Raw genomic sequence first — 27,267 nt, forward strand, 5'->3', positions numbered from 1 at the left:
ATGTTATAATTAAGAAAACTATTCTTTGTCCTAAAAAATCTCAAATATGTGTAATCTCTAAAACCTCCTAAGATAATTTAAACATTTGTTTTAAGTAAGAATTTATATTTTACATTTTCTATGTAATTATGGGGTCTTTCACTTGACAAATATAACCATCATAAAAATTAAGGTAGTATATATAATTTATGCTGTTTCAAGCTAGAATGAGTACATATTATAAAAACAAAATATAAATCATTAGTGTAAGTAGCTTAAGTCTCAATGTTATATATACATATATATTTTATACTGACCTTACAGTTGTGCCTAGCTAACATTACATAACCTGAATTGACACAGTGCCTGTGCACTCACATTACACATCCTAGATTTTAGTGAACTACTATTTTGTAATATAGTCACATTTCAATTATATGTATGTATGTATGTAGATTACTACTATTTAGAAATAATTTTTTAAACCTTTCTTCAAATATAAAACAATAAAGTAAAGCAAATAATTATTCCTTTTAACCACAATGTTTGAATTTTATTGCTGCTGGATACATATTGTTAAGCCTTTTAAAAGTTTACACATGGAGGTTTTTTTTATAGGTTTTTATAGGTTGTTGAGCTTGGTAACTATGATGCATTTAGGTTGAAAAACATATGAAACTTTGAACAGACTAAAGACAACCTACCTTCTTGATATCTTGGTTTGAAAGAACATGGTAGCTTTTTCACAGATTAAAATGGCTGAGAAAACCACTAGGGGGACATTCTGAGTTTTCGATTGGTTATTCACATGTTGTATATTGAAGTAATTGTATATAAGGGACCATTTCCAATAAATGGAAAAGCTGAAAGGGGCTACAGTGTTTGATACAGAACCTAAGACATATCTCAGCAAAATAAATATAGATGGTTCTTATTTTTTATATTCTAGATTATTAATATTGGTAATTTGAGTTCCAAATTTGTACAAAACTACAGACTTAGTATTTTGGCATCACAAACATCTAATTTTAAACAGGGCTACATTCAACATACCATGTGACACACTAAAATCTACATTCTAGTGTGTTATTTTAATATTTCCTTTTAACTTAAAAAATTAACTTATATATAATATTAGAGTTTGAATTATAATCTACAAGTTGATTCTAAACTCATTGACATAAATCTATAAAATAGTAGTTCAATAAAACTTTGAATTCAAGTCAACATGCACAATGACATGGCCTTTGACCAGTGGCCTGATGCAAAAGGGTTGGTGTGATTTTAAATTTATTAATAAAATAACTTTACAAAATAATTTCTTATTCTTTTCCAAGAATACCATAACGAAAATATTTAGAAAAAAAAAGGTTCTTCTAAAGTATGATAATTTTCCACAATACTCTTAATAGAAAAAAAAAATTCATTCTCTGGACAAACTTTTTTGTTAACATGTAATGGGTTATTACTATTTGGAACAATAGGAAATTAGTGTTTTATTCTTTTACATAGGTGTGGTTGTATTTATTTTAAATTAACAGTAATAACTAAAGTTTTTAAAATACTTTTAAAGTCATTTTTATTAATCACTTCCTTAAACAGTGTGTGTGTGTGTGTGTGTGTGTGTGTGTGTGTGTGTGTAAAACCATTAAAATTCAAATATACTAAATCTTCAAAATATTGTAAATATATCTACATTAAAAATTAATATTTAGGCCTATTCATTTTACATATAAACTTAAATTAATAAGATTAGTTGAAATGAAGGAAGAGAATATTTTCATGTGATATGATTTCCATCGGGCAAGTATCAAGTATTCTCAACACAACAGATTTGGTAAATGTTAAGCAAAATATAAATCACAAAAATGAGTAGAGAAAATGTGATGATGAATATAAGCAAAATCTTTATTTATGCAGCAACAAAACTTACTGCCTGGGCTGATTGTATGTTCTGCAAGACAAATTGTTTGACTACTAAATCACAAACATCTGTCTACATGTGATAATCAGTACAAGATTTATATAGATACTAAATATTAGACCAAAGTCATTATTTTATATCCCACAATCCTAGAATATCTAAGCCAATAATAATTCCAATTACACATTCAAAGGAGATTACCCTTCTCTTCTCAACTCATTGTAATATGTGCATGTCACTCCACCAGCTCTTGAAATTAATATGAAATCGCTCAACCATGGCATGACAAAAAGAGGGTCAAGCAGATATAAGCCTTATAAAGCATTTACTGATTACATAACTTTCAAGCTAAAGGGTTAGTGTCTGTTTATGACTTTCTACACCCTATTTAAATAAATACCAGCCAACTACATGAAGAACATCTATACAAAGTTTTACAAAACTTTTAATGGAAAACATTTAAATATGTAGAGGACAACATTTCAAAAGTCTTCCACCTTTTGTCTTCAAGTCTTGAAGAAGAAAGGCGAAAGACTTTTGAAACGTCATCCCTCTACACTCGTGTCTCCACAACAGGCAGTTGCCATCCATTCTACAAAGTTTCACCATGAATACTCTGCCTAAATAATCTATTAAAGAATTTAAATATGTATTATTTCTAGTCATGAAGGAGGGGAAATACAGAAGTTTCTTTAACCATGACAACATATCCCAAGATGATCTACACCCAAACCTTAAAATTGTGTTAAAATTGCTAAAGTGAATTGAGTAAACAAAGATGCAACTTTCAATAATTATCTTATCAAATCATATGCTTGATGTCATAAATTTGCATCTCAAACAAATTAAATTTTATTCAACATAAATCTAATATGAGATTAAACATAATACATTTTGCAGAACGTACATTTGTATGTTATGCAAAATTACAACTGTTATGAAAAAATTAAATCTGAAAATAGTATTTGTCAAAAGTTGAGCAATTTAAAGTTAAACATCACTCAAGATGAGATCACACCTCTTCTATGGAAACAACTGTCCTACAAGAAGAGAGTACATGCAAAAACAAATAATATCAAAACCAACTTTACAGTGAACATTTGTTTAAAGTTTTTAAAAAAACATTTCTATTGTAAAGCTGAGCACAATGGCATCTTTATCTCCTAATATTCACAAATAGCATCACTACTGGTTGCAATCTTCTCATGTTATAGTGAACAGACTGCTTTCAAGCATTATTTTAAAATAAGTAAAAATATTATCCAAACTCACTATCCATTGCAGAGAAAGATCTAGACACACTTTCTTCATCCCGTTCCATCTTAGATTGTTTACAGTAAATATCTGTCATTTTTAACACAAGAATTGGGTTCAGTGTTAAATTAGTTAATCTCAAAAGAAAAAAACCTTCAACACTAAACAGCTAGGAAAAAGCAAGGACTTTCTGCTATCCTTTGCAAGTTTTTCTGCTAAGTTTTCTTTAATAAAGATTTGTTTAAAACTTGTATGACCTGTTTATTTACACAAAAAAGGAACATTCAGTCAAATTTTTCAGCAAGTATTTATTGCTGTAAAACCACAAACTTCTTTTGTGGTTTCTTTCTGACAGATTTAATATCACATATCTATTGTAATATCAGTGTTTGTTGAAGTTAAATTTATATCCAGAAATGTATATATTAATATAAATTATGTTACTGTTTGTATATTAAAATATATCTGTACTAACAAAAAAAAGGAAAACTATCAGTTTTGTTCAGAAGTATAAATTGGATATATGGACATTTATCTGACTTCTAAAATTAAATCATCATTTAACTCAATTTCAGGCCATTCAAAATTATTGTTACTTAATAGATTACAATGAGCACACATAAGAAAGGCTATTCTGAGCATAAAACTACTTGCAAGCATGAGAGGTTGTCCATTCACAAAGAGAGACAGTGTAGAGCCTTAAATGAGCACCCCTCCAATGCTAGAAAAAGTCAAACATACAAGGAAATCTGCAAGCATATGGTACACTAACAATACATAAGCAAGTTTTGTTCTTGAGGAACATTGAAATTTGCTGAAATGGTGGGGTGACTAGGAAATTTGAAACCACATAGAGAAGTCTCTATCAAACTCCATATCAATTGCCAATCACATCACAGCAACTTTATTCCTGGTCAAAATCAGTGGTGATGAATGAATTCATGTGCCACTGGAAAAGAAATTCTGTTAAGAGTTTTATCCCCAGGTACAAAGGTATTTCTTGTTTATTGGCACAAAGCTACTGGGCTAACTGGGCCAAAGAAGTTGTAGTAAACTATGATGGTGCATGGAAATGAAAGTAAAAATAATTTTACATATTTTACGTAAGACCTACCTGAAAGACTGAAGCATTAAGTTCAAACTTGTTGTCAGTCACCAGAAGTTGGCCTTTCTAGTCCTGGGTTCAGGTCAAAATAAAATTAAAATGTGTAGAAGAAATCATGCTAAAACAGTGTATAGTCCGATAAAAACCTTAAATTAAGTTAAAAAGATCAATGGCTTTTAAAAGTGTAAAAACATGAGTGAGATGGCCAGTATCACCTATGACATTGGCTAATGTCAAGGGCAAACCTAACTTAAAAATATGTTTAAAATGGTGTCATTGTTCTTGGTTGTAATGACAGCATGATAATAAATTGTGTATGATTGTGACCCAAGTGCCACACAGACCACACATTAGTGCATCAGTACCAGATAAAAGGAAGTGGTGAGTTAAAAAACTATGACCAATGCATAGCCTAGTCAAAATAACTTCCATCCTTCAATCTTTACATAAACAAGATGGCCAAAGAGCTAAAAAAAAGCTTGATTTTAAAAAAGCTTATTATTTCATTGCTCACTCCAGGTCAACTGCCAACTGGTGTATAGTCAGGTTTTGATAACTGGACCATCGTCCATGTATGGAACAGGGACAGTGGTGATAGAGCCAGAGCAGAGAGACTTTGCTGCTCTGTCAGCTAGCTCATACCCACAAATACCAACATGATCTGGTATCCAACAAAACTGGACAGAGGTAGATGATATAGAGAGAAATGGGCTAGTTTGTTTTGGATATTGATAAGGACAGGATGGTAACTAACATGGAATGATGTCAGTGCCAATAGACAGCTGAGTGAATTAGTATAGATCGTACAATTCATATATTGCATAGTTTCAATATGATTCATGGCAAGAGAAATGACATACAATTCAGCAGTGAACACAGAAACTGTAGAGGGGATTCTGCACACTACAACCACACAGTAACAAACCATGGCAAAACCTACACAGTCACCTGATTTTGAACCATCTGTACATATGGTAATGGATGGATTATTTGAAAGATGTTCAGCAAATAAAGAGTGATATTTCCATTCGGGGGTACCAGCCTTCCTCAGATGACCCAAAAGATTGGTTACAGTTGGGGATAGAAATTAGCCATAGTGGAAGAGGCTGAATGGTTGATACTGATATGATATTCAAAGATATATCCAATTTTTCTGATTGTGCCCAAATACAAAGGCTAAAAGGGACAATGGAAGATTTTCTATAATAAAACGTTTGGCCCACTGAGGATGGAAAACACAACCTCAAGTACGATGCTGAGGTAAAGAATGAAGTTTGGAAGCATACATAAGACACAGTTGCAAATGCAATTACACAGAGGGGGTTCATGGGAATCCACATACAAACTTTGGATGGGAGAGGTATGAAAGGACCAAGTGCAAAGATGAAGCCCCTGATGCTGGATTGGATCCAGCATTTTCAGTGCTGAGGTTCTGGCAGAATGATAAACCATAAACCCATAGTCAAGTTTGCATCAGATAAGGGCAAGATAAACATTAAGCATAGAGTATTGATCCGCTCCCTAAGAGGTGGAAGAGAGGACACGGAGGATGTTCAGTGCTTTTACACATTTGACAAGAATTTGCTTGACGTTTAATTTAAAGTCAAATACAAGACCTAAGAACTTTGCCTCAGGGATGACAGGAAGTACAGCATCATCAATATGAAGTTCTGGATCTGGATAATAGCCCCATTTGTGGCAGAAATGTACACAAACAGTTTCAGAGAGAGAAGTTGAAAACCATTTACTGTGGTCCACTTAAGTATATGATTGATTGCAGTTTGTAGCTGCTGCTCAACAAACCTCATGTTTGATGACTGACATGAGACGTGAAAGTCATCAATGAAAAGACCATTTGCAACTGTAGGGGGTAGCTGTACACTGATGGCATTAATTTGCCACTTTTTATTGAGAGTTTCTTAATGAACTGCCAATTTCAGGTCCATGTGGGCTCAACACTTTCCCTAAATCAAAAAACAGAAACAAGATGTCTCTTCAAAAAGGCTCTCTAACTGACATTTCAATGCAAATTAAGTGGTCTATCATGGAGCATTGTCTTCAGAACCCACACTAAGTGGGTGAGAGAAGGTTGTTTGATTCAAGGAACCAAACAAGACAAGCATTAATCATCCTCTCTAAGGTCTTACTGAGACAACTTGTCAAAGCAATGGGATGGTAATTTTAAGGAATCCTTAAATCCTTCCCAGGTTTAAGAATAGGGAGTACAATAGCTTGACACCAGCATCAGGAAAGTAAGAGAAGCAGGAGAAAGGTGGTGTAGCATCTCAATATATATCATCAAGACTAAATGAAGTATTGCCAGACCGATGAAGTGCAAGTTTGAGTTCCACCAGCATGAAAGGGTGATTGTAGTCATAGGGATGATCACTTGAAAAGGAAAGAGGCAGATGTTCATGTTTTAATTGCTAAGAAGGAAAGGGATGAATTTAAAGAGCTAGATACATGAGAAAACTTTCATTAAAAGTATTGGCAATGCTCTGAGCATCAGCAACTTCATGGTTATTGAATATTAAGATAGAAAGGGGGGCAGAAGTATACTGTCCTCTCGCCTTCCAGATCTTGTCCCATATGACTTTTGAACTGGTGGTTGAAGAAATGCTGGAGGAATATTTAATCCAAGATTCCTTGTGGCTTTGACGTCTAACTCACCGAGCCTGTGCACGGGCTTGCTGAAATGCAATATGGTTTGTAAGCGTGGGATATCTACGACATTTATCCCAAGCCGATTCCGAGCTTTTCAGGTTATAGAACAAGAAGAATTCCACCAATGGCAGGGATGCCGTGGGAAAGATGTTGAGGTTTCGGGGATGCACTGAGCAGCTGCTTGGACAATACAGTTAGTTACTGCTGCTACAAAATCATCTATCAGTGATTTACATAAGATGGCAGGATCAAGTTTCGAGAGAGCAGTGAAAGAGGGCCAGTTGGACTGGTCCAACTTCCACTGATGCACATGGGTGAGGTGGCACTGACCACAGCCAATTTCTCTTAATATGATATGAAAATAATCACTACCCTATGGATTGATGTCAACCTCCCAAGAAAAGCAAGTGAAAAACAAAGGGGAGCATATAGAAAGATCTATAGCAGTAAATGACTGACTGGGTGCATGAAAATAAGTGGAAGAGCCAGTATTGAAGAAAGACAGGTTGTGATTCAGGAGCATATGCTCTATAACATGACCCTTCACATCAATACTACAACCACCCCAGAGAGGGATTATGCCTATTAAAATCCCCCAAAATTAAAAAGGGGGTTGGCAGTTGCTCAATGAGAGCATCAAGGTCTGAAAGATGATAATTTTTTCCAGGGGTAAGGTACAGAGAGCAAACAGTGATGGTACAACCCAAGGAGATATGGATGGCTACAGCCTCCAAGAGCATATTAAATGACAAGGACTGGGTGAGCAGCACATGTGGATCAACCAGCAGTGCTACTCCACATGTCCTTATCCTGCACATGACCTGTCATTTCAGTATAAGGAGTATTGTCAAATTTTGACTGTATTAGTAGGTTTTAAAAATGTTTCCTGTAAAGAAAGACACTTGGGATGATAAAAGTTAATCAAATCCTTGATGTCATTCACTTTTGATTGAAAACCTCGACAGTTCCATTGGATTAGTGTGGCCATTTTTCTTTATTTTGGAGGAGAATATGAACAGAGACCTTCTGCTTGTGACTGCACTTTTTTTCTTTACTGGATGTGGGGCAATCACTCTCTAGTGATCCTGTTCTGGTTCGAGTAGGTAGGTCAGAGTTTGTAGAAGTATGTTCCAGTGATTGAGGACGTGAACGAATGGGTTGTTTAATTTTTGGGGTTTCAAAGAGGAAGACCCCATGGAAACACCTGGGCTTGAACAAGGTGAAGTTGGGCAATGACTGGAAGATGTGGTAGGGACAGAGAAAGAAGTAGATACTGATTTGTTAATTTAGTTGATTTTGGAGGGTACTAGATTAAGATGCACTGTTAAGGATTCTGTAGGAGGCATGGAAAGATCTGTGTAAACTCCTACTGTAGTAGTGTAATGGAGCACAGCAGCATAAGTCCAAGATGGAATTAGGAATAGTAATTTCCAAGCCTCTGGAGACGTTGTACTCTTTTCTCTTCCACCCATTTAGGGCAAGAAGTAAAATAGAAAGGATGTGGAACATGACAGTCAATGTAATGCAGTTCTAGTTGGGATTCAAAAGCATCATGGTCTTTACCAGTACAATGGGCACATGTTCAGGAACCATGGTAAGATGTTTGAGTGACCAAATTGTTGACAATGAAAACATCTAACAGGGTTAGGAATATAAGGCTGTACCTTAAAATTCAGATATCCTGCCTTGAATGTGGTAGGAGGATGCAATGTTATGAATATTAATATTAGAACATTTGTTGGCTCCATAATCCTGATTTTATGAGTAAAAATTTAGCACACAGCTGTAACACCTTGGCTGGTGGAAACGTGCGAGGATCTCTGACTCTGGAATGGTCTTTAAATCCCTCTCAACTATAACTCCTCTGGAAAAATTCAAAGTAAAATGAGGAGTAACCCCCATGGGTATATCCTCAATGGCCTACAACTTCACAAAGAGTTTGGAATGTTGTGATGAAGCTGTTTCCACAAAAACGTCCCCAGACTGTAATTTTTTTTACTGATTTAGGTGAGCCAGCGAGCTCTTCTGAATAAAAAATTGAGACATTTGCCCTAATGGTTTTTCAGTTAAAGAATGTATAATTACAAATTGTGGGTCAGATTCAAGTTGTGAATTTGACCGTACAGAGTTATCAATGCGCAGTCATTTGCCAGTAGTCAGATTTTTCTCTATGCTATGCTGTCATGCTTGTTAATTTATATTTGAGGAGTATCTATAATAAAGAAAAAAGAATATTTCAGCCCACTGCCCACCGACCATGAAGCCCTATGAGGGGACACACTATAGTGCCATATAAGGTCATATAAGGCAGTGATGCCAGGGTTTCATGAGCACTATACCCAAACACCAGTATCAGACATAATGTCCACTACACCTGTTGAGAATGCCCTATGTTGGCACTCAGTTGACTCTTGCCCAAATGGACTGGCCAATTGATCTTCAAGGGGGGTGCACCCAAAGACCACCTATCTACAGGAATTCAAGGCCAAGGTGGTGTGTTGGAGTTGGACCCCTCAACCACTAGGATCCTCTCCTCCCCTTCACAGGTCACCAAGCACAGCAAACACGCAGGTGGATGTTTATATCCCAGAGGAGGTAAACTGAAACTACAGAACCTTCTCTGGGAGGTCCACTCACCACATACAGGAATCCACATTGAGGGGGTTGTATCCCCAGAAGGTGAGGTGAAAGACATGCATGGGTGAAGATTGCAACCCATGGCCTGAGACAAAAAACAGAATCTCCACTGAATCAAGAAAGGCTTTATCAAGTGGGATCACGACACCATGGGCAGTTTGTCACTCAACAATTACAGTCCATAGAAAAACTGCCAATTGTGATGATGGAGCACCAAAACACAATGTCTACAATGAACCAATGTACTAGCACTGCTTCATGGCATCTGCCAGGGTAAACACAAGGGAAAGGCTTTAACCCTGTATGCAGAGTCTGGTAAACAAAGCTAAAGAGTCCACACCTCTAACCTTTAAGGAGATAATGAAAGAGATCCTGGACAGACCTAAGATGTTTTAAGCAGATACTGGCCAAAAATGAATCATTACTAATGCAGGATGTATAGTGCTTGGCCCATTGTCTGGATGGTCCAGAAAAGACACTAACCACTCAGATGATGTTCATCTAAATTACTGGGAAAGTTGGAATGATTTGCTGCATCATTACTTCAACCTGGCCAAAATAATCTATTGGCTTGATTTTAAAGCACTACAGAAGGGTAACACCATGGGACTACCCACTAATATGAACAATCCACACAAACTAAATGGAAAAGCAATGGCCTAAGTTGATTGGTGGACATTTTGGTAAATAAATGTTTTGAAAATCTCCCCAATAAACTTATGCAATAACATCGAGGAGTAAGAAACATCATCACCCTTGGTGAGGCCATGTTAACTGTGTTATATTTTGAAGTTGTGAAATTTAATCAAATGCCAGCTGTGGTTGCAGTAACAACACAGTCAGAGACAAATACAGCTTGGACACTACCACTAAAACATATCACAACCAATGAAGGGGTGCCAATGAGCCCTCCACAAAATGGGAAATAAAAGACAACCAAACTGAATGTTAGTAAGTGAACAAGTTATTCTGAGCCTATGATGGAGTACATACCAAGACCTGCCAAGGACATACCCTCCATATGTGTAGCTGACACCTTTCACCAACATTATTCAATGGAAGAAGGGCAAACCATCTGCTTCAGTTACATGCATACAGGGCACTAGCAAAAGAATTTCCCATACCATATAGCAACCAACACTATGGCAGAGTCCAGTGGAATATTTTCTGTGTTACTGTATTTATCACTGATAAATAAGTCTTGGAAGAATTTAAAACAATAGTATTGTAGTTAATATAAAAAATATTTGAATCTCATCCATTACTAGCATAAATATATTATTATTCCCGATCTGAAAAAGCAGCGACACAAGACGTTATTTACCTAAGATACAGCCACTGCTGACCACACTGAATGTTAGAGTACTGATTATATATGTTATATATGTATGGCGAGCAGTGCAGTGAAGACAATTCAACCTATTAGCATGCATATTAAACACTTTGGATGTATATTTCTCATGAATGTGATGCAAAATAGGGTAGTAAATACCAGATGGCTGTAATTCAGAATTAATTATCAGTCTAAATGAATATTTTTATGTTTTGGTTACTGTTATACAAGCATGTGTGTGCACACGTGTATGTATACATATTTTAGTGAAAATAATTACATTTTAATGAAGCTAAATAAGTAAAATTGTAAGAAAGGACTGCATTAAAAACAGCAAATTTAAACCTTAAGACTTAAATTAGATAATTTATTAACTCAAAAACAAGCCGAAACAAATACAACTGAAATAAAAAAAATGCTGCAAAAACTGAAAAGATCTCAGAATACAAGTTACAATGTGGAATTATAAAATGTACCCCAGATTTTAAAAATGACTGCAGGAAATAGGACTCACATAATTAAAATTTACTTAAAATGTCTAATAACTATTTTTAGTTAAGAATACAGTCATTTAACAACTTAGCACTACTTTATGTGGATGTATACCTGGCTGTATATAAAGGCTTGTTTAGAGCATTAGAGTCACAGTAGACTTCATGAACTATAGTGGTAGTTGGGAACTATATTAGTTTGGACAGCTGGATGGGACACTTCATACTGGTATAGTTTGTTTGCTGTGTTGTCAATTAGTGTCTATGGTATTGAGGGCTGGAATGCTAACATCAAAAAGCAAGTTTTTATCTTACTTACCCCCAAAATGGCAGTACCTTTTCTTTATTTTTTTATTTCAATTTATTCTTTACTTGAGAGAGCAGTCATCTTCCCACAACTGTCTGCAGGCAGTGAAGGGTGATATAGATGTGGGACATTGTGGGCTTGAGCACATACATCTCACTCTCCTAATGTCTATTTCTATTCTACATTTCTTATGTGAGACTGGCAATTGGAAGTTAAGACTGATAGATGGTGTATCCCACCACTATGTGGGTCCTACTTCCTGGGATCTTTTCACTTGATGCAGCATCTCTTGTTTAAGTTGTTTTTGTTTCGGCTTGTTTTTGAGTTAAAATAAATTGTATGTGTCTTTCTATATACATATATACATAATATATATTAACACACACACACTCACAATATAAAGGTGATAAACCAAAGCCACTGGCAGGGCTACTGGCTTCAACCAATGACCCAACAAGTTCCCACCAATCTCCATTGTCCCCACTTTGCCAAGCAACAAAATGGTTCAAAGTATCAACAACACCCAATGAATTAGTAGGTCTTGAACACACAGTAACAATGGTAGTTACAGTAATGAATGCCTCTGGAAACTCTTCTGAATTGCAACCCAGAAATGTAAGATCTTATTTATTCATGGATTGTTCTGATCCTGTACACCTTGTAGGAATTGAAACCACAGTCACTTCTGCTACTTCAAAAGACAAGCCTTGAAGTAAAAGATTCCACTGATGGATGGATGTCATGATTAAAACTTCATGAGCTCTGAATGCAACTGGACTCTGGCTCTAGAGCCACAGCATGGATCTGCATAACCTGTTGTACATATAAAAATCAACTAAAACTGCAGGAAGGTGTGCTGTGGTACTTTTTATAAACCACTGATACATGGTTCTCAGACTGTGCTGCAAATGGTGATCTTCAGAGCTCTACAACAAAATTTCTCAAAACTGAATAGCACAGAGATAAAAGGGCATCAAGATATAACTCACTTGCACTACTTTTCAGGTACAATTTTTATAACTGCATTTACGTCGAGAGATTTGGTGGTGGTGTGCAAACATGTATAGTGAGTGCCACCTAGAAAAAGAACCTTCTAACACAAGGTAAACTGCAACAGAATTGTTGGATTTTCTCTGGAAAGAACAGCCTTGAATATAATTGATATACTGCAAGACTTAGAGCCCTTCAATACATATTCATTACTAGAAACTATTTCATAAGACAAAGATTAACCATTAGTCAATCCATCAGCATAGTCCATCACTGACATGTTGATGGAAAACTGAAAGTACAGTTTTGAGTACCACAAGAAATTCACATAGAGCAGTGAGCTAATTTTCTGAGTCATATATAAAGTACTAAGAGGGGTAAAGATGTACTTTATTCATCATTTCAGTCTGATGGTTTAGCAGAATGGATGATCTGACTACCAATGAGATGCTTGCAAAGTTTGCTAATCACAACAGAAATGACTGAAATGACCACTTGTCATAAATTATTTTGGTACATAGGGTAAAAAAAACAAAAAAACAAGGATTTTACAGGCTGTTTAACAAAGATGCTCGTATTTGGGTGAGAAATAATACTCCCTGTTGATGTGATGTATTGTCTTCTTCCCTGAGAAAATGTCCCACAATTTCTACAGAAACATGAAGAGTGGCTGAGGTTAACATTGTTCAAAACAAATCTGCTCAACAACAACTAAAGAAAACTGTTTGGTGATCAAATAGTAAATGAAGAGATGTTCAAGTCTAGAGACTGGATATAGTTGTGATACATAACAGTAGCATGCAAAAAAATTGGATCCAAGCTAGATTGGTCCACAACTGGTAGTCCAAACAATTGGACCATTAAGCATGTTATACATCAATATGCTGCACCCATACATCACAAATGAGCCTTTGGAACACTGACTTCAACAGTTTGTCAGATGAGACTAATGAATTAAAAGAGGACAAGAATGTTATTATGAGTCATGCAGATTCACCCAGTGAAAAAAAAAACAAAAAAAAAAACTTGTCTATTTATTTGTTGTTTTTTTAGAACAACTATGAACATGCTAAATATTGATGGTATCCAAAGCTGTTATTACATTAAGGAAGTTTGTGATGTCATAAAAGCAGTGCAAACCTCAAGTAAATGTCATTGCCAAGAAAACCCACACATTTTATCTTGGTGAAATAGTTATTTTCATGTGGACCAGAGAAAACTTTCAAAACTTGTATACTGTATGGAACTAAACACCAGAAGTCATCAGCTGCCCACCTTCCAGCATCTCCAACCTTTCCTATGTCTTTCTAAACAATATGACTAACCTCTTGAAAAATTAATGAAACCCTGGACAAATGTCTTAAAAGATGCTGTTCAAGATGTAAGCTGGACTGCATCTTAGATGACAGGAAATTTAACAACTTTGTTGTTGTTTCTGCCCACTAACTGGCATACACCATTTTAATTTGAGTTTGTTTTTATGAGTTTGTTTCATTTCAGAGCCAAAATGTCTTTGCTCACAAACCTAGAAATCCAGCTCCCACCTCACTGCCTAAAAATCCAGCCAATGACAAGGTAAATCATGAAGGATCTACAGACAAAAATCAGGTTAACCAATATGTCCTGAAAGACCCATTGATTACAGCCCTGCTTCCCATCATGATGAATTAGACACAGTAAAACTATATCATTATTCCAGCTACACACAACCCTAAAAAACAAGATCAAGCAAGCACAGGTAACTTCTGACAAAGGAAAGTAATATTCTTTAGAAGATAAGTAGTCTTAGCTGTACTAGATTAAATGACAACACCACCACACCAACTAACTACTTCCTTTCAATATTTCTTGGGCAAGTTCAAAAAAGCTGCAAAATACAAGGAACCAGTTACAAGTTAACATTTACTTTTTTAAAACTTTAAACAATTGTTTAGACTACTACATGAACTATATGCGTGAATCAGATACTTATCTAACTAGCTAACTCTGTTTCCTTTCTTCTTTCTTTACAGCTTTACATCTTTAAGATTACCCACAAGACATTTTCAAGGTCTAGCTTTCAACCTAGGCAGAGGATAAGTCAATCATTTGGCACTTATCCTGTATTATGTTATATATTACAATTTATCTTGAAAGAGCCTTCAATTTACTGCACTGTATTACAATTTCAAATAGCCTGAAACTAAATTAAATTTTAATTTTAACTTAGAAGTTAATTAAAATGTCAAAATTTATCAAACTTATATCTGTCAATAAGCTTGATAAACACAATTTTCTTTCTCAATACAAATATAGTTAATGATTTATATATGAATGTTTTACAGATTCACAAACAATACTGAGTCTTCTCTCTGGCTTGGAACTGAACATCAACAGTTCATGATGAGCAAATTAATTCTGAGTTGAAAAAGATACACTTCACTCAACAGGGAACTAGCTAGTTCTTTGCTGATCACATGCAAGTTTTTCACAGCTAAAGTTATGCAATGTTTTCACATAAATAATAATGTCCAAAGTAATCTGCTGAAGTTAAATGGTTTCCAATGTTGGAAACCTATAAGAATTCCTGGTAAAATATCTGTAGATTCCCAATTAATAAGTGTTAATCTCAGTTATAATTTTGAGATTTACTTTATATCAACAACTGTAGCAAACCAAAAATATATACTACCTTGTGGCTCATTGAGTTGGTTAATTTTATAAACTTGATAGGATAGTTTAGAAATTTCAGTTAAGGCAACAATACTGGCATTTACATACATAGTACATTGTTGGTTCTTACAATTGGGAATTTCTATAACTTTAGTGAATGGTCAGAAATTTAGCATTACAGATTCAACAATACAAATTATGGGCATTTATGAATATATATTTAACTAAATTAAATTTTGATATTAAAATAATTACATAAGAGTAAATCCATCACACTTGTAAAAAGGGGTTTTCTTAAGCTTCTCTCATCCCTCCCCTACAAATTTTGAGCACAGAAGTTATAGCTCCCAACCACTCTAAAAAAAAAATAAGTGTTATTTAATCAACATGGACAGTTTGGTCAAGTATTGATATTTGTTCCATCATGTGTCCCTCTTAAATCTGTCTATACTCTGTTTTGGTTTGCATTTTTTGCCTTAACTTTACCATAAACTTAACACTTCCAAGGTTTAAATTAGCCTAATGATAAATTTCCTTCGAGTTTCCTCAGAGGTGAAGGGGAATACATATAGTTTTAAACATGCCTCAGCTGGAAATAGATTGAAGATTCTCCAGAATTCTGTAACCTTTCTCTTCTCTAAATTACTGTTATGGATTTTTAAAAACTTATTCAGATTGGAAGCCATTGAAGATAAAAGTGATAGCTTCAACAGTCAGTTTCCTGTTCTCTGTGGGTGAGGCCAGTTCATGATGTTAAGAGATGGTCAAGTTAAAAGACTGCCAACAGAAAAGGAATTCAGTACCTTCCTTTCTGAGGTACTGAGTAGTATTTTAAAGCATACTCTAATCATTAAATAGTAGAATCATTAAATTATTTACTCCACAAACTGAAACAACTGCTGATCAACACGATCACAGACTAAAAAGTTGTATTCCTCACTTTCAAAGCTTTGAGATGATATACATAATACAATACAGTCATAACAATGCATGATTTCCAACTGAATATCCAGTTAAAACCATTTATTAATCATAAGACTAACAAGACCAAAAGGACTTAACCACTTTTTCTCTGAGTTAAAGTAGTTTCACCAGAAAAGATGCAACCAAATACCAAATGACAGCTGATTGGTCATAGGACAGTTGTTTGATCAAGAAACTAATGATTAAAAATGGCTTTGCAGCCCTCACTTTCTGATCATTGATTGATATTGAGATACATGTACTACCATGTAATCTTTCAATGAATTAAAGCCAACCATTCCTCAGTTGAGTTCTGCTACCTGAATCCTGTGCAATTGTGCTGGAAATAAATGATATTACTTTCAAAGTGGAAGCAAACTTTGGTGAAAGCCAAAAAAAATGTTAAGAATAAGAGTAAGTTATCACTTAAAATTGTTATTAAGAGCTACCAGGGAATATCATATCTCCAAAAGTGATAAAACTTCACAAGCTGTAATCCAACCAAAAATCCATTGAATGCAGTCAGATAAGAGAAGGGTGGGCCATACTGAGATGCAAGTGGAAAAAGTAAACATGGAAATGGACAATATCATTGCACAGGTCACAGTAAGAACTTCTCCAACTTGATTAACAGCCCATTCAACCAGTTCTGTGAGCAGCCAATGAAGGTAACAACAAGCATACTTGTGTTTAGAACAAACAAATAGTGGCCAGTCAGCCAAAGAAAGAGGAATGCACAACCTGAAAGTATACAAGAGATGAGCAAATGCTCTGAACACCCAACAAAACAGAAGGCCAAAGCAACTTGGAAGGGCAGTGTGCAAAACAGATAAACCATCTTATGCAGAACAAACTAAAGATAGGGTTGTGAGTGACAAAATACAGGAGTGTGCAAAAAAGCATTTGCAACATTCCTCTTTGTCACTGAGAAATCTGGAGAAAAAGCCCACCTAGGAGTAAGAAATGACTCCAAGGTAAAATGTAACAAACTGAAAATTTGAATGAGGTAGTACAACCTATTATAGGCCATTAGTCTCTAGTTTGGCACAAAGACAACAAACAGCTTGGAATAAAAGCATGGAGGAAAATGATGAACAGGTGCAACAGCCTGTAAAAACAGAAAATCCTGTATTGCTTCAGACAGATATAAGATGGTAGCAAAATCCTAAATCATAGCGAAAGAAAAGGGTACCAGAGACAAAGGAGATGGGAAAAGAAATAGTAAGACAAGTCCCTCCTATAAAACTCAAAGAATCCATGGAATTTCAGTGAAAAAATTGTCAAAGGGAAACAATATAATGTAGCCAAACTCCCACTGGATGAGAACCCTCTGGTTAGTCTTTAGTGCTGTTAGCAACATGCCCATCAACACTGAATAAAGCAACAAGATGAGAAACTGCTGGAAGGGGGGGATGGATACATAACACCAGGACAGGAAAGGAACAAGGGTGTGACAAATGTGCAACCAAACAAGAAAGGATTGAGTTCTGAAGCACAGATAACACACAAAATGCCAAAGTCTCAGATACATGATCAAAAACATATTACCAAATAACCCATGCAAAAATCCCAAAATGAGGCAGCAAACACACCCAGAATAAGGTCACATCACAACACAGAATACCCCAACTATGATGAAAACAAATTTAATGCAAGAGTCAAAGATGTCAAATGAACCAACATGAAGATAAGAAATCACAGAAAAACAGGAATTGGATAAAACATAACATATGAGAAATCATGTTGAAAAATGCAACACTAAACCTAGCTGATTCAGCAAGAGAGATAATGAAAAGCACAGCAACATCCAGTGATGTAAGAAGGGCTGCCAAATTTTCATCAGCCTGAATAGGTTTGGCTTGCTCAGGAGGATTAGTGGGGTAAGTTCAGGAAAAGGGGGCCTCATATAATGATCAATCTCACAATGGATAACTGCAGGGAGATTTAACAACAGGTCTTTCCCCACCTGCAGCCTGCAATAATAGTGCTAGAGGTATAGTAACCAAAATGGGAACATGAACCTCAAAATTCCTTTTAGAAATACGTAAATAAAACATGATTTACAGGAAGAGCACCAAATGAGAAGTGACAGCTTGGTAGAATTGAATGTAGGAAGTTGCAACCAACATACCAATAAGAGAGCAACTTATTCAGAGGATTGACACATGATGATTTGCAAGAGAAATGCATTCGAATCAGTCAATGTAGGGGAGATGGAAGGCTTATGACATGGATAAATATAATTTTTGCATATAGAGAGCAGTAATGAACAAGAATAACTATTTACATAAGAGGAAGTAATGTACCATATAGAGAGTCAACTTTAGTGATCATTAAATTCTGGCACTGCTTCAACACTGCTTGTTTAATGTAACACTTGTGTTGAAAGACTTGCAATTTAATGTAAATGTCAATGCAGTCACTGCAACTCAAATATAATGGTATTGACTAATATAATAAAGCTAGGCTAATGCAACTGCTATAGATTTGGTAGGTTGTGAAATTTTATTCATTATAAAATTAATGTGAGATACTCAAATTGATGATGTGTAAGAACATGTGAACCTATTTTGAAAAGTGGTTTAGACTATGAAATATATATTTGAATAAAATGTGTGTTTCATGATAAAATTTTCCATTAATGTTTTCTTTCTATACAATAGATTACCATTTTGCTCCGAGTTACAACAAAATGATGTTGGCAATGAATAAGTAAGAGGGATTTGACTTTCAAACATATTCAATTTTCAACAAAAAAATTTATTTTGCCATCTTTCATCTTAATTGCTTTAAATATGACCACACAGAAGAGACTTGCTTTACTCTTGCCTTATAAAATCCTCAAAGAAGTCAAAATCAAATATATAAAAAAAGGATTTGGGCACGCTAGCCAAAATACAACCTTACCAATTTTAAAGTCAATCTACCAAGAAATGAAGGAATGGCAGTCAATTGCAAAGTGTTTGGAAGAAGAATAAATTAAAAAGCAGTATATTTCTCTGCAGTGACAAAAATACCTATATAACCATAAAGCTTATACCATTTTCCTCTCAATATCATGCATTTAATGAACTTAAAAACTACAATAGGGACGGCAAATAATTATCACTACACAAAATTTCTAAGTGTACATATGTTTACCAACATAAGATACTTGTTAATCAAAGAGATATTCCAAGTATTTAAAGAAATCCATTAATTACTGATTAATATCAACTTCAACAGAAGATATTTGTATTCCATTTGAAATCAAGAAAAATATGCTTATGAATACACTACATATACACGTATTCATATTATCTAACCTTCAAAACCCATAGTGAAATATACAACCAACTGTTGGTTTTTAACCTTTCATTATAACAAATGTGTATTTTATTATACAGTACAATTTACATATTAAAGCTTACATTGCATTCCTCTTTTTTTTTTTTTAAACTTTAAGTTACAAGTATAACAGCAATCAATTCAGTTTTTGACTTCTACTGACATTTGACTAAGTCAAAAGTGTTTCTTGAAGACAGCATTTGAAAAAAATGGGCACTATAAATGCTGTTTTAAATGGTCAGTCTTATTTTGCCCTTTGTATAAGTGGAATACCTTGCAACTAAAGAGTTTAAAGTTCATCACTTCTATTTAGGAGTACCTTTCCTAGAAACACAAATCATTAAACCACTTCCATTTTCACTTAAAGTGAGATCCATTACCATTCTGAAAGCTATACAACTAACTTTTTTCTTTTGTCAAACATATCTTGGAAATACCAATAATCTCAACAAAGTTTTCTTGATTTACAATCAATGTTGAACTAACAGTAACACCATGGTAGTTCAAACACTGATTAGGCAATTTTATTGCCTAGAGTCTTCTCTGTCTCTTTACTGGTCATGGGTGATAATACTAGCACAAACAGTATACCACTAAATCAAAGTGCTATTGTTCCAAGACTATATTCTCTTGATTTACAATCAATGTTGAACTAACAGTAACACCATGGTAGTTCAAACACTGATTAGTATCATCAGAGCTTTTCCTAAGGAATTTTTTCAGCTGCATAATTACATTGTAACTTTATTGCATCTTATATATTCATACAAGCCTAATAATAATAACATGAAAGAGTGAATATAGATATGAAAATCATTTTCATTATTAGATGCAATTTTATTGCCTGGAGTCTTCTCTGTCTCTTTACTGGTCATGGGTGATAATACTAGCACAAACAGTATACCACTAAATCAAAGTGCTATTGTTCCAAGACTATATTCTCTTGATTTACAATCAATGTTGAACTAACAGTAACACCATGGTAGTTCAAACACTGATTAGTATCATCAGAGCTTTTCCTAAGGAATTTTTTCAGCTGCATAATTACATTGTAACTTTATTGCATCTTATATATTCATACAAGCCTAATAATAAATTATCCAAAAAAATACAGAATATTTTAGTAAATACATTTGTTTATCAACTCTGGAATAGAACTTTATCTTAAATATGTTTCTTATAATAACTTGAACTTACTTATATAGGTGAATTTTGAACTACAAAGATATTTTACAAGTGTATAATTTCTGATTAATTGCATACTAGAAAAACCCCTGAATATCATTATCGAACCTGGAATGTTACCCTGTCAGACACTGACAGTTAACAAAGATTATTTGTATAAAGTAGATCTTAATCAACTTCTATATCTACAGTGACTTTATGAAAGAGTGAATATAGATATGAAAATCATTTTCATTATTAGATGCAATTTTATTGCCTAGAGTCTTCTCTGTCTCTTTACTGGTCATGGGTGATAATACTAAATCAAAGTGCTATTGTTCCAAGACTATATTCTCTGAAGCCATTGCATGATGTGATATACAGTACTATTCTGTAAATGATACTGCCATGGCTTATCATATGGTGTAACAAAGAGAAGCATTAGACAAAGGAGTAAAATAGTATAACATTAGTTTTAGAAGCACCATAAATTTCATTTGCAATTATTTTGGGGTTTTAGCCAATGAAAATACCCATACTATTGATAATGGAAAGCCCAAATACCAAAAGATGTTTCAGAGAAAAGAGGTGATAAATAAACTATGTTTAAACAATTGTCTTATCACTATCTGGACTTCTTTGAACATGCTTAAATGGCAAATTCATAAAATGGTTAAGCATTGGTCTTAAATTAAATAACTATATGAACTAAAAATCTATTTACAGAAACTTTAGTTACAATAATATAGCATTTTCTATTATTTTCTATTCATTAATGACTCAGTTCTCACAAGCCATAAAACATTTTTAATGCTTCCATTATTTATTTGAAATTTACAGTGTTTTACAGTAGCCCCTGCACTTACTGGAGACTAGTGTCTATTTAAGATTCCTTGCTTATCATACAAGATCATTAACATTTTCAAATATCCTAGATTCAGTCATGAAGAAGCCACTAACAGATAACCTAACAGCAACAAAAGAGCAATCAATTACAACAAATTTACACTGAAAAACTCAATTGCATTTACTAGTATAAAAACAATAGGAGTAACATCAACTAAAAAGACAGCCCAGTAAACAATGGAATATAAAAAAAGTATTTTATATGGAAACTTTAGAGTAAAACAATAGTGAATTAAAAAGTTTCTTTACTTTTTAAGTCACTTGATATATTATGGTTGGCAGTGTATATGTGGTTCTAACACTGTACTGAAACTGCAAGTTTTGCATTAATGTAGCAACTTGCAACAGTAAGTCTATCCCAAAACCTTTAACTTTCAGTATCAGGTTTATACTTTTGTAACTGCAAAAAACTATTATCACATAGAATTAAGCTTAGTTTACCATCTTTACTTTCTAAAATAGAAAATCAACAGAAAGTATATTTAAAATTGCATCTTCTGTGCAAAAGCAGAAAACCCTCCCAGCTGCACTTTAGAAACAACAAAAATATAAATACAAAGGAAGAAAACATCTTAAAAAGAGCAGTGTACAAGTTTATTGACATGAATCAAATGCCTGTATACAATTTTTTCAACAACGGATTCAAACATGTACTGGACAAACTCAATTGTATATACGAGCTTCCTTGTAACAAGTTCTATGTATGAATACAGAAATTCCAAGACTTATGATGAAACAAATGAAGCAGTTCCTGCATAATTTGAGAATACCTTTTATTTGCACATTACTGACTCCTGAGCAAGCAAAGCAACAAACACATGTCAGTAACTGTCAAGTTCATTTGAAATAGCATGAAGATAAAAACCTAATACATAGGTTGTGCAAGGATGAACACAGCTCATACTGCTTAGGGTCTAAAGAAAGCTTTTTATGGCATTTTACTCAGCTGGAACTTAGATATCACTAAAATATCAGAAATAACTACTGACAGTGCCAATAAGAATCACAAGTCTTTTGCCTTAAACCGTCAGATTCTTTGCTTTGAACATAATTCAGACCTGTAAATCTACAAAGCAATTTATATTGATCATAAAGGTTAAAAAAAAAAAAAAGACCAAGGTCTATCATTACATCAACTTAAAAACAAGTGCACACACTGAAATTGAACTCATAATACAATGTTTCTTGAAATAAAATTATGTCTGTAACATTGGCATCCCTTGCCCAAGGATATAGACATTAATATTCCACAAATAAGGAATGTTCTAAGCCCACTAATAACTTCACTGATGCATTACAAGTGGAAATATATTCCATGATACAGACAGACAAATTACCATTGTAATGAAGTAAAAACTAACTATTGATTTAAAACAAAGGCAGGAAAAAAAGGGCCTTACACACTATTCTCAATATTACAAAATATCTTGGCCCATGTTTTAAGGGTACTTTTGTTTGAAATAAAGATGTCAAGCACATGCATCAGGTTCAAAACTATGAGTGACTGAGAATACAAATAAGCCAGATAATAAGTAGAAGAAAAAATAGTTTGACTTGAAAGGACTGCTATCCACAACAGAGTTATAGATAAAAAAAAAAATAATAAGGGTGACACAGCTGCATTATCAGGCATGCCTCTATAATCTTCAAGAAAGAGCTAAGCAGCAAGCTTTTACATTATAACCAAATGAAAAAAATAGGTGCAGAAGATCCTCCAGCTTAGATGAACAAGAAAAAGTGGACATACCTGTTGATTGATTGGTTGGTTCATTTAATATTTTATGGCACAAAGCAGCTAGGCTATCTGCACCAAACATCTGGTAAAATTGTGAAAGTAAATTCAGTAAAATTCATACAAAGAAATTAAGGTAAAACAAAACAAAGTTAAAAAAATAAATATCATAAAACCAATGTTTACATATAGTCTACAACGTCAAGAGAAAAAACTACAGGAATTCAAGTTGTAAAAGACTTTCTGTAGCATGACTAATAATCATAACTTGCCAGGAGGGCTAACAGGTAAGTACAAAAACCACCATCAGTCACCTGAAGTTGGCCTTTCCAGTCCTGGTTTCGAGTTACTTAATGTTACGGTTAGTTTCTAATATCAAATAGAACTAGATGAACTGTGATTTGTAAATGGGAGCCACATTAAAAAGGTGTAAAGTATATATTAAAAAACTTAAATGGCATTAAGAAGATTAATGGCCTTCAAAAAACTAAAAACACTACCAAGGTGGACAGTCTCACTATCATCAATAACACTCTCTAATGTTATGGAGAAATCTTGGAACAGAACATGCTTAAAATGGTGCCATCATTGTGAATCGTAAAGATGACATGAAAGTAAAATGTGGCTTATTGAGATCCGAGTATCACACAGATTACACACTGGTGCATTAGTTCTAGATAAAAGAAAACGATGAGTTAAACTGTGGCTAATGCCTAATCTAATTAGAACAACTTCCTCTTTCTGATCCTTATGGTAACAAGACAGCCAAAGTCCAATATGGGGTTTTATTTGGAAAAGCTTGTTTTTGCGTTGTTCACTCTAAGTCAACTGCCAGCTGGTACGGAGTTGAGCCTTGAATACAGGACCATAGTCCATGTATGATGTATGGGTCAAGCACAGTGGTGATAGTGCCAGAGAAGATAGACTTAGCTGTGGTGTCAGCAAGCTCATTCCCGCAAATACTAACATGGCTCGGTATCCAGAAAACCTGGGTAGAAGTAGATGTGAAAGAGAAATGGGCCAGACAGTTTTGAATATCGACAAGAACAGGGTATGAACCAACGTGAAGCAATTCCAGGGCCAGTAGAAAACTAAGCAAGTCGGTATAAATCATGCAGTTTGAGTCCTGCTTAGCTTCTATGTGATCCAGGGCAAGAGAAATGGCATACAGTTCAGCAGTGAACACAGAAACTGTAGAAAGGATTCTGCACACAACCACCAAACCACAACAAACCATAGCAGAGCCCACACAGTCATCTGATTTCAAACCATCTGTATAAATAGGAATGGAAGGATGGTTTGAAAGATATTCAACAAATAGCAGACAGTATTTCCAATCAGAGTGTCTACTTTTCTCAGATGACTTAAAGATAGGTCACAACTGGGGACTGTAAGAAGCCATGGTGGGATGGGCTGACCAGTGGATACAGCAATGTTATCCTAGAACAGACCCAATTCATCCAATTGTGCCTGGATACGAAAGCCAAAAGGAGCAATGGCAGACCGTCTGATCTGAAAAAGCATGACCAATCGAGGAAGGGAAAACACAATCCCAGGTGGGATGCTTTGGTAAGGAATGAAGTTTTGAAGCACAGAGTAAAGACAGTTGCAAACAGCAGAGGTGCAAAGAAGGTTCATAAGACTATGTATAAGCTCTGAACTGGGGAAGTGCAGAAAGCCCCAGTGCAGAGCCAAAGTTCTTGATGATGAATAGGGTCTAGCATCTTTAAGGTCGATGGTCTGGCAGAGCCATAGACCAGTGAACCATAGTTGAGTTTCGATTGCATAAGAGCACGATATATCTTTAGCATAGAACGCCTATCCGCTCCCCAAGTGGTGGTAGAGAGAACAAGGAGGATGTTCAGTGCTCTTGTACATTTGACCCATAGCTACTTGATGTGTGGTATAAAGGTTAGCTTATGGTCAAAGATAAGCCCCAAGAATTTAGTCTCAGAGACCACAGGCAGTACAACTTCACTGACACGGAGTTCGGGATCAGGGTGAATACCCTGTTGGCAGCCAAAGAGCATGAAAACGGTTTTAGAGAGAGAGAAGGTAAAGCCGTTTGCTGTGGTGTCACTTCAGTAAACAATTGAGGGCATTCTGTAGCTTCCGCTCAATATACCTCATGTTCGATGACTGACATGAGATGTAAAAGTCATCGACATATAGCCCGTTTGCATCAGTGAAAGGGAGTTGTTCAATGATGGCAATTAATTTTTATACTGAAAAGTGTGACACTCAGCACACAGCCCTGAGGGACTCCAAGTCCCTGTAGAAAAGAATGGGAAAGTGTTGAACCCACACAAACTCAGAATCTCCTATCCATTAAAAAATTTTTAACAAAAGTTGGCAAATGGCCACATAACTCATATGTATGGAGGTCTTGCAAAATGCCATACCTCCATGTTGTATCATAAGTCTTGTATCTCAATGTCAAAGAATATTGATACAAGATGTTGCCATTTAAGAAAGGCCTTTCCGATTAACGTTTCAAGTTGATTCACGTGGTCCATGGTGGAGCACTATCATCGGAACCCACACTGGATGGGGGAGAGGAAGTTGTTTAATTTGAGGAACCAAACAAGATGAGCATTAACTATTCTCTCCGAGGTCTTACAGAGACAGCTTGTCAAAGCAATTGGACAATAGTTTGAAGAAATCTTGGGATCCTTCCCAGGCTTGGAGAAAGGCAGGACAATAGCCTGGCAAGAAGCATCAGGAAAAATATTCTTCTGCTAGATCCAGTTAAAAACAACCAGAAGGATGGCAAGAAAAGCAGGAGATAGATGGTGCAGCATCTCATAGTGTATATAATCAGGTCCAATTGATGTACTGCCAGATCAATGAAGGGCCAGTTTGAGTTTCACCAGTGTAAAGGGACAATTATAGTCATAGAGACAATCAGCTCGAAAGGAAAGAGGTAACTGCTCTGCTTGAATCTTGATGGCTAAGAAAGTGGAAGAAGAGACAGAAGTGCTAGATACCCAGAAAAAGCTCTCACCTGAAGTATTGGAGATACTCTGGGTATCAGTTACTTCCTGGCCATCAGAGAGCAAGATTGAGAGGGGGACAGAGTGATATTGCCCACTGACCTTTTGAATCTTGTCCCATATGACTATGGAACTGGTGGTAGAAGATATGCTGGTTGTGAACTTAATCCAAGATTCCTTCTGGCATTGACGTCTTACCAACTGAGAATGTGCACGGGCCCGCTGGAAAGTGATGCAGTTAGAGAGTGTAGAATATCTATGGAAAGTATCCCAGGCTTGGTTTTGAGCCTTCTGTGCCATGTAGCAAGCTGGATTCCATCAGTAAGGAGGATATCGTGAGAAACGTGTCGCAGTTTTAGGAATACATTGAGCAGCTGCTTGTATTATACGGTCAGTTACTGCTGTCACACAGTCGTCTATTGATAGCTCACAGACAATGGTAGGATCAAGTTCTGTGAGAGCAGTGAAAGAGGGCCAGTTTGCCTGATCCAGCTTCCACTGGGGTACATGGGTCGGGTGGCATGGACCACGGCCAATCTCTCAAGATTATAGGAAAATGATCACTGCCTTATGGATTATTGTCAATCCTCCATGAAAAATGGGAAAATAATGAAGGGGAGCAAATTGAGAGATCAATAGCAGTAAGGGACTGACTAGATGCATGGAAGAACCAGTATTGAAAATAGAAAGGTTGTGATCAGAGAGCTTATGCTCTACAGAGCAACCCCTGACATACTTGTTATTTCTTTCTAAAAAACCTGTCACTAGTGAAACAACTCGAGAACATATCAAAATACAATACAAAAGATGAGATCCAAATTAGTTGTTAAAGAATTTTCAATATTA

The 27,267-nt window shown here is 35.2% G+C and overlaps 1 protein-coding gene across 1 annotated transcript in view; it reads right to left on the reverse strand.

Moving 5' to 3' along the window:
- Positions 1 to 27,267, reverse strand: part of LOC143240474 (intermembrane lipid transfer protein VPS13A-like) — a 289,867-nt gene that overhangs the window by 257,802 nt on the left and 4,798 nt on the right. Inside the window, 1 exon segment of the mRNA XM_076482942.1 lies at positions 684 to 873. The gene's annotated coding sequence lies outside the window, so the exon portion shown is untranslated.

Source organism: Tachypleus tridentatus, chromosome 13 (genome assembly GCF_004210375.1).
Source record: "Tachypleus tridentatus isolate NWPU-2018 chromosome 13, ASM421037v1, whole genome shotgun sequence".
Classification (NCBI taxonomy): domain Eukaryota; kingdom Metazoa; phylum Arthropoda; class Merostomata; order Xiphosura; family Limulidae; genus Tachypleus; species Tachypleus tridentatus.